General features: G+C 38.6%; 1 long non-coding RNA gene across 1 annotated transcript; it reads right to left on the bottom strand.

Annotated features, from left to right (window-relative positions):
- Positions 1–1,228: 1,228 nt before the first annotated feature.
- Positions 1,229–10,573, bottom strand: LOC146326262 (uncharacterized). The gene is made up of 5 exons (XR_014770659.1): positions 10,024–10,573; positions 2,074–2,158; positions 1,844–1,945; positions 1,515–1,685; positions 1,229–1,343 (listed from the first exon to the last, which is right to left on the bottom strand). It is a non-coding gene; the product is annotated as an uncharacterized LOC146326262 (long non-coding RNA).
- Between the last annotated feature and the right edge of the window lie 2,429 nt (positions 10,574–13,002).

Below are 13,002 nucleotides of genomic sequence, written 5' to 3'. Positions count from 1 at the left end.
ATTTGAATTATGTAGAATATTTGAATGTTTGTTAGAAAGCTGACCCCACACTCAATAGCTGCCTTTATAATATCACAATGTTTGAATTCTGCTTCTGCTACAAACTGCTTATTTGGTCGAGCCATTCTGAAACAACAGAAACACACACACTAATGTTTTTATAAAGCAGTATAACATTAATTTAGTGCAATAATGAACACTCAATAGCTACCTTTATGATATAATAATGTTTGAATTATGTACAACATTTGATTGTCTGTTGCTTAAGAATTTAAAAAACAATGACTTTTATGATACAATACAGGATGATACAGGAAACAATAACATGCAAAATTTTTAAATTGTATTCACACTAATACCACAATGTAAAAATACCTAAGTAAAGAATCTGAGTATTTTTTTCCATCACAGCAGGTCAGTGATCAGTGTTTCAGTGAATAGTGTTTTATTTATGGCAGCCTGCCACATTAAAAACATCAACACCACGAAATTATTTTCTATTTTTGGAGCTGCGCACCTTTTTCGGTCGTGTCTAGAAGCTCTTTATTTGCACAATTCTCGCAAGATTTGTGTTCGTTATTTCTACTAAAATAATCAAACTTGCACGATCTTTCGCAGGTCTAGGGTTCCCTTCTAGACACGACCCTCTCTGTCTCTCTGTCAAACTAATGACAGCAGACTGTCTGTAAACAGCATAATGTTACACTCTGCAGTGTTTCACACAAAGACTTTATTTGTGTGGACACCCAGGTTTGGTTTGTCACCACTTTTGTCATTTTTATTTTTTAATCAGTCCAAGATGACGACGGTATCAGTGATTGATTAGTGATCAATGTGCCCTCCTCCCTCCCTCACCTGTTCACTCTGCTGTGAGAAGATCTCAAAGTTTCTCACAGAGAAACACAGACTCTCCCGTTTTATGTATAGGCCTCCTTATACGGTTGTTTAATATTATAAGTGCATCTGGTTGGTGTCGATGTCATTAACCATCACGTTAGTTTTGACTGTTGTAATAAACTTTGTCATTAACAACAGTCTCCTCCACACGCGGCTTCTCTGCAATTGGTCTGTGCGTTTCCTGATCAGCTAAACCAGCGTCGGAAAGACTAGAATAGTTGCGCCAGTTAAAATAGAAGCGTCCCGTCAAAATTTAAAATCTATTAAGAATTTATTGGTTATAGGTCCATGTCCATATAGGACGGCGTGTGGGTCAGGACTCGGACCTCGGTCCGCCTGTTAGGGACCCCTGCTATATAGGATACTTACAGATGGTCTGGGTCCATCTGAAGATTAGCAATGAATGTTGAGTAAAAAGCACATAGCTGCACTGCCTTTTCCTGTCCCTGAGAGGAGAGGAGAGGAGAGGAGAGGAGAGGAGAGGAGAGGAGAGGAGAGGAGAGGAGAGGAGAGGAGAGGAGAGGAGACTTTAGCGCCATGTCTGGAAATCAGCAGTTTTCAGAATCATGGTGTAACACTATAGTGTTCATGACTGACAGAAAAACACAGTCACATACCAGGTACAGGTCAGGTATATTTGTCGTAGCCTCTCAGTGTGGCTTAGCTGTGCAAAGCACACTCAAGTGTTGCTGTCAGTACCGCACTGCTTCGTTGACATGTGTCCTACTTCACATTTGGTCAAGACATATAGCTGCACTACCTGTTCCTGTCCCTCGGTCCATGTGGCTCTGGTTATGTGACGAGAGGAGAGGACACTATAAGACTGATGATGTAGACGGCCAACACAAACAACCCACAGTTATTTGTTGTCTGGAAATCAACAGTTTGCAGAGTCATGCTGTAACACTACAGTGTTTATGACTGAAAGAAAAACACAGTCACATACGAGGTACAGGTCAGGCAGTTGTCAGGTGTATTCGTCGTAGCCTCTCAGTGTGGCTTAGCTGTGCAAAGCACGGTCAAATGTTGCTGGAGCCCTCCTTGATTTCTGTTTGTTGTTCATGAGTGTCAGAGCAAAACAGAAGGAGCAGTGACTGAACCTTTAAATGTTTTCACATTATAACTATTGCTCATACTAATGGTATGCACAATCTATGAACTGTAAAGTTGACTTACAGCATGTTTGACTCCAGCTCAAGATGACTGCTGATGTTGCTTGTTGCTTCATTGACATGTGTCCAACTTCACATCTTGTCAGAGCCTTGTGAGAGGAAGAGAAAAATGTTACACCATTGATGCATATAAAAAATCACAATACAGACAGTGTACATTACATGCTTATATACCACTAATACACAATAAAAAAGAGACACATATCATGCATGGGAGGAGGCTGTTCTTATTTACCTGGCACAGGTCGATTTATAGAGCAGATAGTAGTGGTGTGATCCTGTGAGTTTTGTCTCTCCATCTCTGGAACATGTTTGTTTCCTGTTAAGAACAAGTGCACAAACACAGATCAACACTCATTTACATGTCTACCTCTGCAAATGAAAATAATAAAAAAAAAAATTTCAAGATGTTGTAAGTTATGTATGTTAATTATTTCATGTTTATAGATCAGTGGAAGAGAGAGATGACATTAACCAATGATGTACGTGGTCAGAATTTACTGTGTCCATAAGTATTACTATAAGTTATTGGCAGCATTCAAAGAATCAAAGAAAACAAACATAGTTACCCACCAGGTCCAGGTCATGCTCCAGGTCAAAAAATGGTGAAGCAGTGGCCTCTTGGTGTGCCGACTCCCACTCCCAGGTACATGGATGCTTTAGGTTAGCGGTGAGGACAGCAGTGGCGGGTTGCTGGATTCCATCTCCTCATGCACTGTGCTAAGACCAGGGGTGTATTCTAGGTTTAGTGAAAAATCTCAGTTAGTTAATCTTGACATAAGTAAAACTCTGGATTACGAGTGGGTCATTTACAATGGAAACTATTTATTTTCTAGGTGGACCTTGTTCAGGTGGCTAAAATATGTTTTGTTACTGACCTTGTCCACAGTAGTACACTGCTATCTTCCCTAATGGTGCTCCTCTCTGCTTGTCCCAATTGGGGGTGTGCTGTCTCAAATTCACTGTACTTAATACACTGACTATAGATAAGGTCCTCACATAACCCCACTTCAAATAAACTGAATGATCCCTTTAAAAGCTATTAAAATTGTTTTAAAGGCACTTGGCTTTTTTGTTTACCAACAAATAGTATATCAACATGTTTTGTGAGAAAATGCAGTTTAAGCCTCCCGACCTAAACAGTGGGCCCTGAGAACCAGGGTTGGGGAACACTGGCATACACCACATTTGTGACCTGCGGTGAGATTAAATCTCTAATTGGATGGCCCTTTCCTGAGGCTCCGTTAAAAATAAAAAGTAAATGGTTGAGCAGCCATGGATCGTCACCTGACCTCTTCTTATCCAGTGCTGTATGCACCAATAATTATTCAGCACACCTATATCTCAGGTGAGGTGATAATATCTAGAAGATATCAAATTGAGAAGAGGTCAGGATAACGATCCAAAATCACACACACAATAAAACCTTTATGGGGGGTTATGGAAGAAAAAAACTGTATCCTCTTAAAAAAACAAATAAATCCCTAAAATATAAATGCAAAGAAAAGAAATTATTATTAAAAAAAAAATAGAATAAATGTAAAATAAATAAATAAATAAATAATGGAGACTAAGTCCTAATTGAAAAAAACCTTCAGTATTAAATAAAATTTATAAAAGAAGGGAAAAAAAAAAAAAAAAAGAAAAAAAGCACGTCCTACTGTGTCAGGGTAGCTGTTTGATGAGAAAGAGCAAAAGTCAAATAACTGGTTACCGATAACTTGGCTCCATCTGCTGGACAAAAAGAGTCTCTGCACGGCCTATCAAGTCAACGGTCAAACAATTCAGCAGCACATGGAGAGTCAGTTTACAGCCTCTGCAAAGCCTCTAAAGCAATAGTAAAATAAAATATCATAATTATTTTCTAAAAGAGAGTCACAAAAGATGAAAATAGTCCAGAGAAGTTGAATTCTGGAGCCATATGGCTCACAGAATAAAGAAAAAATGTCTTTATAACTTCGGCTATTGTGCTGTTTCACCTCCTTTGTGGCAGTCCTTTCACCTTGCTGGGGGACGCAGCTTGCACCGGCTCAGGTCTTCACTTACACCAGACCATTCTGAAATACAGAGAAAAGGCCTGGTGTCAATGTAATAAACCCAAATAATATCGAAAGGAAGGCATTCAGAACCAAAAATTAGAGCAAAACTGTCTTCAAAATCACTATTAACAATAATAAAAATAATAACAATATTGACGGTGAAATACACCTCAAGTAATGAAACAAACCTTAACTACCAACTCTCAGGAAAGGTCAGAAGGTCACATTGCTTCAAAAACTGCTCATTCTTACAAAAGAGGATGGACCCCTGAAGGAATTTAGGGTCGAGTTAAATAGGATACTAGAGATACTAGAAAAGCAATTTCTAAAGAAATTACCGCTGTGAATGCAACAAGCTGAAGCCAAGCTGCAATGCTGCATTGGCTTGCTGCAACAATATGCCTGACGCCACACTGAACAGCTGCGTGAATGATATAAGAAGGTTTGAATTATGTATAATATTTGAATATTAGTTAGAAAGGCTGACACCACACTGAATAGCTACCTTTAAAATATAATAAAGTTTGAATTACGTGGAATTTTTGAATGTTTGTAGAATGACTGATACCACACTGAATAGCTGCCTTTTTAAGGTAATATTTGAATTAGGTAGAATATTTGGATTTTTGTTAAAAAGCTGATGCCACACTGATAGCTGCCTCGAAAATATAATTTTTGAATTATGTAGAATATTTGAATATTACTTAAAAACCTGACGCAACACTGAATACCTGCCATGTAAATATAATATTTGAATTATGTAGAATATTTGAATGTTTGTTAGAAAGCTGACCCCACACTCAATAGCTGCCTTTATAATATCACAATGTTTGAATTCTGCTTCTGCTACAAACTGCTTATTTGGTCGAGCCATTCTGAAACAACAGAAACACACACACTAATGTTTTTATAAAGCAGTATAACATTAATTTAGTGCAATAATGAACACTCAATAGCTACCTTTATGATATAATAATGTTTGAATTATGTACAACATTTGACTGTCTGTTGCTTAAGAATTTAAAAAACAATGACTGTTATGATACAATACAGGATGATACAGGAAACAATAACATGCAAAATTTTTAAATTGTATTCACACTAATACCACAATGTAAAAATACCTAAGTAAAGAATCTGAGTATTTTTTTCCATCACAGCAGGTCAGTGATCAGTGTTTCAGTGAATAGTGTTTTATTTATGGCAGCCCGCCACATTAAAAACATCAACACCACGATATGATTTTCTATTTTTGGAGCTGCGCACCTTTTTCGGTCGTGTCTAGAAGCTCTAACTCTTTATTTGCACAATTCTCGCAAGATTTGTGTTCGTTATTTCTACTAAAATAATCGAACTTGCACGATCTTTCGCAGGTCTAGGGTTCCCTTCTAGACACGACCCTCTCTGTCTCTCTGTCAAACTAATGACAGCAGACTGTCTGTAAACAGCATAATGTTACACTCTGCAGTGTTTCACACAAAGACCTGTTCACTCTGCTGTGAGAAGATCTCAAAGTTTCTCACAGAGAAACACAGACTCTCCCGTTTTACGTATAGGCCTCCTTATACGGTTGTTTAATTTTATAAGTGCATCTGGTTGGTGTCGATGAGGAGAGGAGAGGAGAGGAGAGGACATGAGAGGAGAGGAGAGGAGAGGAGAGGAGAGGAGAGGAGAGGAGAGGAGAGGAGAGGAGAGGAAACTTTAGCGCCATGTCTGGAAATCAGCAGTTTTCAGAGTCAAGACATATAGCTGCACTACCTGTTCCTGTCCCTCGGATATAAAAAAAGCACAATACAGACAGTGTACATTACATGCTTATATACCACTAATACACAAAAAAAAAGAGACACATATCATGCATGGGAGGAGGCTGTTCTTATTTACCTGGCACAGGTCGATTTATAGAGCAGATAGTAGTGGTGTGTTCCTGTGAGTTTTGTCTCTCCATCTCTGGAACATGTTTGTTTCCTGTTAAGAACAAGTGCACAAACACAGATCAACACTCATTTACATGTTTACCTCTGCAAATGAAAATAATAAAAAAAAAAAAATCAAGATGCTGTAAGTTATGTATGTTAATTATTTCATGTTTATAGATCAGTGGAAGAGAGAGATGACATTAACCAATGATGTACGTGGTCAGAATTTACTGTGTCCATAAGTATTACTATAAGTTATTGGCAGCATTCAAAGAATCAAAGAAAACAAACATAGTTACCCACCAGGTCCAGGTCATGCTCCAGGTCAAAAAATGGTGAAGCAGTGGCCTCTTGGTGTGCCGACTCCCACTCCCAGGTACATGGATGCTTTAGGTTAGCGGTGAGGACAGCAGTGGCGGGTTGCTGGATTCCATCTCCTCATGCACTGTGCTAAGACCAGGGGTGTATTCTAGGTTTAGTGAAAAATCTCAGTTAGTTAATCTTGACATAAGTAAAACTCTGGATTACGAGTGGGTCATTTACAATGGAAACTATTTATTTTCTAGGTGGACCTTGTTCAGGTGGCTAAAATATGTTTTGTTACTGACCTTGTCCACAGTAGTACACTGCTATCTTCCCTAATGGTGCTCCTCTCTGCTTGTCCCAATTGGGGGTGTGCTGTCTCAAATTCACTGTACTTAATACACTGACTATAGATAAGGTCCTCACATAACCCCACTTCAAATAAACTGAATGATCCCTTTAAAAGCTATTAAAATTGTTTTAAAGGCACTTGGCTTTTTTGTTTACCAACAAATAGTATATCAACATGTTTTGTGAGAAAATGCAGTTTAAGCCTCCCGACCTAAACAGTGGGCCCTGAGAACCAGGGTTGGGGAACACTGGCATACACCACATTTGTGACCTGCGGTGAGATTAAATCTCTAATTGGATGGCCCTTTCCTGAGGCTCCGTTAAAAATAAAAAGTAAATGGTTGAGCAGCCATGGATCGTCACCTGACCTCTTCTTATCCAGTGCTGTATGCACCAATAATTATTCAGCACACCTATATCTCAGGTGAGGTGATAATATCTAGAAGATATCAAATTGAGAAGAGGTCAGGATAACGATCCAAAATCACACACACAATAAAACCTTTATGGGGGGTTATGGAAGAAAAAAACTGTATCCTCTTAAAAAAACAAATAAATCCCTAAAATATAAATGCAAAGAAAAGAAATTATTATTAAAAAAAAAATAGAATAAATGTAAAATAAATAAATAAATAAATAATGGAGACTAAGTCCTAATTGAAAAAAACCTTCAGTATTAAATAAAATTTATAAAAGAAGGGAAAAAAAAAAAAAAAAAGAAAAAAAGCACGTCCTACTGTGTCAGGGTAGCTGTTTGATGAGAAAGAGCAAAAGTCAAATAACTGGTTACCGATAACTTGGCTCCATCTGCTGGACAAAAAGAGTCTCTGCACGGCCTATCAAGTCAACGGTCAAACAATTCAGCAGCACATGGAGAGTCAGTTTACAGCCTCTGCAAAGCCTCTAAAGCAATAGTAAAATAAAATATCATAATTATTTTCTAAAAGAGAGTCACAAAAGATGAAAATAGTCCAGAGAAGTTGAATTCTGGAGCCATATGGCTCACAGAATAAAGAAAAAATGTCTTTATAACTTCGGCTATTGTGCTGTTTCACCTCCTTTGTGGCAGTCCTTTCACCTTGCTGGGGGACGCAGCTTGCACCGGCTCAGGTCTTCACTTACACCAGACCATTCTGAAATACAGAGAAAAGGCCTGGTGTCAATGTAATAAACCCAAATAATATCGAAAGGAAGGCATTCAGAACCAAAAATTAGAGCAAAACTGTCTTCAAAATCACTATTAACAATAATAAAAATAATAACAATATTGACGGTGAAATACACCTCAAGTAATGAAACAAACCTTAACTACCAACTCTCAGGAAAGGTCAGAAGGTCACATTGCTTCAAAAACTGCTCATTCTTACAAAAGAGGATGGACCCCTGAAGGAATTTAGGGTCGAGTTAAATAGGATACTAGAGATACTAGAAAAGCAATTTCTAAAGAAATTACCGCTGTGAATGCAACAAGCTGAAGCCAAGCTGCAATGCTGCATTGGCTTGCTGCAACAATATGCCTGACGCCACACTGAACAGCTGCGTGAATGATATAAGAAGGTTTGAATTATGTATAATATTTGAATATTAGTTAGAAAGGCTGACACCACACTGAATAGCTACCTTTAAAATATAATAAAGTTTGAATTACGTGGAATTTTTGAATGTTTGTAGAATGACTGATACCACACTGAATAGCTGCCTTTTTAAGGTAATATTTGAATTAGGTAGAATATTTGGATTTTTGTTAAAAAGCTGATGCCACACTGATAGCTGCCTCGAAAATATAATTTTTGAATTATGTAGAATATTTGAATATTACTTAAAAACCTGACGCAACACTGAATACCTGCCATGTAAATATAATATTTGAATTATGTAGAATATTTGAATGTTTGTTAGAAAGCTGACCCCACACTCAATAGCTGCCTTTATAATATCACAATGTTTGAATTCTGCTTCTGCTACAAACTGCTTATTTGGTCGAGCCATTCTGAAACAACAGAAACACACACACTAATGTTTTTATAAAGCAGTATAACATTAATTTAGTGCAATAATGAACACTCAATAGCTACCTTTATGATATAATAATGTTTGAATTATGTACAACATTTGACTGTCTGTTGCTTAAGAATTTAAAAAACAATGACTGTTATGATACAATACAGGATGATACAGGAAACAATAACATGCAAAATTTTTAAATTGTATTCACACTAATACCACAATGTAAAAATACCTAAGTAAAGAATCTGAGTATTTTTTTCCATCACAGCAGGTCAGTGATCAGTGTTTCAGTGAATAGTGTTTTATTTATGGCAGCCCGCCACATTAAAAACATCAACACCACGATATGATTTTCTATTTTTGGAGCTGCGCACCTTTTTCGGTCGTGTCTAGAAGCTCTAACTCTTTATTTGCACAATTCTCGCAAGATTTGTGTTCGTTATTTCTACTAAAATAATCAAACTTGCACGATCTTTCGCAGGTCTAGGGTTCCCTTCTAGACACGACCCTCTCTGTCTCTCTGTCAAACTAATGACAGCAGACTGTCTGTAAACAGCATAATGTTACACTCTGCAGTGTTTCACACAAAGACCTGTTCACTCTGCTGTGAGAAGATCTCAAAGTTTCTCACAGAGAAACACAGACTCTCCCGTTTTACGTATAGGCCTCCTTATACGGTTGTTTAATTTTATAAGTGCATCTGGTTGGTGTCGATGAGGAGAGGAGAGGAGAGGAGAGGACATGAGAGGAGAGGAGAGGAGAGGAGAGGAGAGGAGAGGAGAGGAGAGGAGAGGAGAGGAGAGGAGAGGAAACTTTAGCGCCATGTCTGGAAATCAGCAGTTTTCAGAGTCAAGACATATAGCTGCACTACCTGTTCCTGTCCCTCGGATATAAAAAAAGCACAATACAGACAGTGTACATTACATGCTTATATACCACTAATACACAATAAAAAAGAGACACATATCATGCATGGGAGGAGGCTGTTCTTATTTACCTGGCACAGGTCGATTTATAGAGCAGATAGTAGTGGTGTGTTCCTGTGAGTTTTGTCTCTCCATCTCTGGAACATGTTTGTTTCCTGTTAAGAACAAGTGCACAAACACAGATCAACACTCATTTACATGTTTACCTCTGCAAATGAAAATAATAAATAAAAAAAAATCAAGATGCTGTAAGTTATGTATGTTAATTATTTCATGTTTATAGATCAGTGGAAGAGAGAGATGACATTAACCAATGATGTACGTGGTCAAAATTTACTGTGTCCATAAGTATAACTGTAAGTTATTGGCAGCATTCAAAGAATCAAAGAAAACAAACATAGTTACCCACCAGGTCCAGGTCGTGCTCCAGGTCAAATAATGGTGAAGCAGTGGCCTCTTGGTGTGCCGACTCCCACTCCCAGGTACATGGATGCTTTAGGTTAGCGGTGAGGACAGCAGTGGCGGATTGCTGGACTCCATCTCCTCATGCACTGTGCTAAGACCAGGGGTGTATTCTAGGTTTAGTGAAAAATCTCAGTTAGTTAATCTTGACATAAGTAAAACTCTGGATTACCAGTGGGCCATTTACAATGGAAAATAATTATTTTCTAGGTGGACCTTGTTCAGGTGGCTAAAATATGTTTTGTTACTGACCTTGTCCACAGTAATACACTGCTAGCTTCCCTAATGGTGCTCCTCTCTGCTTGTCCCAATTGGGGGTGTGCTGTCTCAAATTCACTGTACTTAATACACTGACTATAGATAAGGTCCTCACATAACCCCACTTCAAATAAGCTGAATGATCCCTTTAAAAGCTATTAAAATTGTTTTAAAGGCACTTGGCTTTTTTGTTTACCAACAAATAGTATATCAACATGTTTTGTGAGAAAATGCAGTTTAAGCCTCCCGACCTTAACATGGCATTAGACTAACTTATGCAACTTCAACAAAGCATGACATTAGGACTAACTTCTGCAACTTCAAGAAAGCAGACTGACATAAAAGAAACATTTACACTTTTTAAGTCTGCCTTTATTTACTTCAACTGCAGTGGGATTAATTTATTACAGTAAAACAATTAAATTTCTTAAAGGGATGCTTCAGCATCATGTTCACTGTAAATGCTGTAGTGTAAGTGTCATTCAGTGTGCCTGATGTACAATTCACATAGGCATCACTAACTACAGCCAGAAAATTTTGCACAAAACTTTGAGTGTGCCTTATGCTCACTGCCAACTAGTATTTCCACCATACTGCCAGCAGTAATAATAGCACTAAATGTATCATTGAAGTTGTGCATGTGTGCGTGTGTCTGTGTGTCCGTGCACGTGTGTGTGCGTGCATGCACTATTGTGCATGTTTGTATGTGTATGGGTGAGTGTGTGCGTGTCTGTATGTCTTGCTTACACATTGGATGCATGTTCACTCATAGCTGCTGGCCATAGCAGCCATTGAATATCTAGCTCTAAGGCTAATATCCATCACTGCCTACTGCCATTTTTATTGTCAGCCATTTTGTTCTTCTCTCACTTACACCCCTTCTCAGATTCAGACTTCAGTGTTCTCTCAACATACACAAATTGCACATCAGATTGTAGGAAAAGCTGTGCCGGTAGCAACATGTGACCACAGAAACAAAAGGTATTATAGTTTTGGCTCAGCAAGGTCAAAAAGGACAAGTTTTCCAACCAACTGCCCCATTCACTCCCATATTAACTCAGATTAAGACCTTCAGGAGAAAAGCAGATGACCCCAGTTCTTTAAATCGTTGGTGTGACCACATATTTGGCACCACAAGAATAAAATTTACACGGCTGTGTTCGCAGTCTTCTCTTCTCGCTCAACATGTGTTTGGTTTGGCTGTGGGACTTAGGGTCTGTCACTCAGAGGCAGTAGTTCGAGAGGCAGATTTTCATCAAATGCATGTCTTGCCTACACAGTGGATACATGTCCACCCACAGTTGCTGGGCAGAAATTGTCAAAGCTGATTGTGATTGGTTTAACTGAATGTCTGGCTCTAAGTCTAATATACATGGCTGCCTACTACCATTGTTCTTCTGTCCCATTTAAGGCAGCTAAACACAGTCCACAGTCAAATAATGTACTCTGTTGTTACTTTGAGTTCAGATTTTACTTCACTCACCACTCAAGCGCAGCCTCCAAACGTATTTCTCTTTGCCTAGAAACAATATTAGTCTCATCTTATGTATCTCAGTTTATCTGTGTGTATGTCTGCTCAAACTATGCAGCACCAGTTATGACTGCTTTTATCCGTAGGTTTGCAAGAAAGTACATTCATAATAAATATTCAAATTCTAGGTACTTCTACACACACTACATTAAGCAAAAGTTCACACATAACCAACAATCTTTACGTAATAAAGCTATCAGCTAATAATTGTCAAATAAAAACACAATCACATGAGACATAATTAAACATAAACACAACAATTAGCCTATATATACCTTAGCTGACTTAATGCTTAAGTATACTGAATATAAGATTCAGTCTTTCCCTCAAGATGCCCTTTGCTTTATTTATTTATTTTATTTAATATTTACTGTCACACTGTCTCTCCTCCTCTCTCTCACCTGTGGTTTGTGCTTTACTGAAGCTAGGGCTACATTCATACACACAGAGGAACGGGGGGAGACAGGCGCTTGTTACTGCAGATATGTTACTGCAGCTAACAGGCAGCACCAAGTTAGCTAGCTCAACTGTCATGACAAGAAATTTGCTCTTCGCTCACCGCCAGGTAGGGCGCAGAGGCGCTGAGCGGACGCGGAGGAGCTCAGGTATACGTCATCGAGAAGTGCGAGCTATTCACCGTTGCTAGGCAACACCAAACGCTACTTGTCACTCCGGAAAGAAAAGGACCTGGAGGAAAAGCAGACTCCCCTTTTGCAAAAACTAACCACAGCTCTATGTAACAACATGATAGGATTTACTGTTGCTGAGCTAAAGGACAGTTTATATAGCTATGAAGCACTGATCCTGTCACTGTGTCTGCCTGGAATAGCGAACGTACACAAACAGCTAAACTAACGTTAGCATTGTATTTAGCTTAACGGTAGCTCGTAAACTCTGCCTAATCACAAGCCTGGTAGCCCGATCTGACTACTGACATTTCGCCAAGCAATACTCTTCCTGCCGAGATCGTGGTATCATGTGTTATACAGTTCGGGGAACTCGGAAACACAGAGAATGAGTTTTTCTTCCATTTCTCTCCCTCTATTTGTATGTGTCGCTTTTGGCTACGTCACATTCAGCTGTTATCTCATTGGTTGCGCTTTGAAAGGTCAGCACGAGGTCAAAGTTGAACTTTGG

The sequence above is a fragment of the Lutjanus erythropterus genome, chromosome 6, assembly GCF_056507025.1.
Source record: "Lutjanus erythropterus isolate fLutEry1 chromosome 6, fLutEry1.hap2, whole genome shotgun sequence".
Lineage (NCBI taxonomy): Eukaryota > Metazoa > Chordata > Actinopteri > Lutjaniformes > Lutjanidae > Lutjanus > Lutjanus erythropterus.
This window is presented reverse-complemented; position numbering and strand designations above follow the sequence as displayed.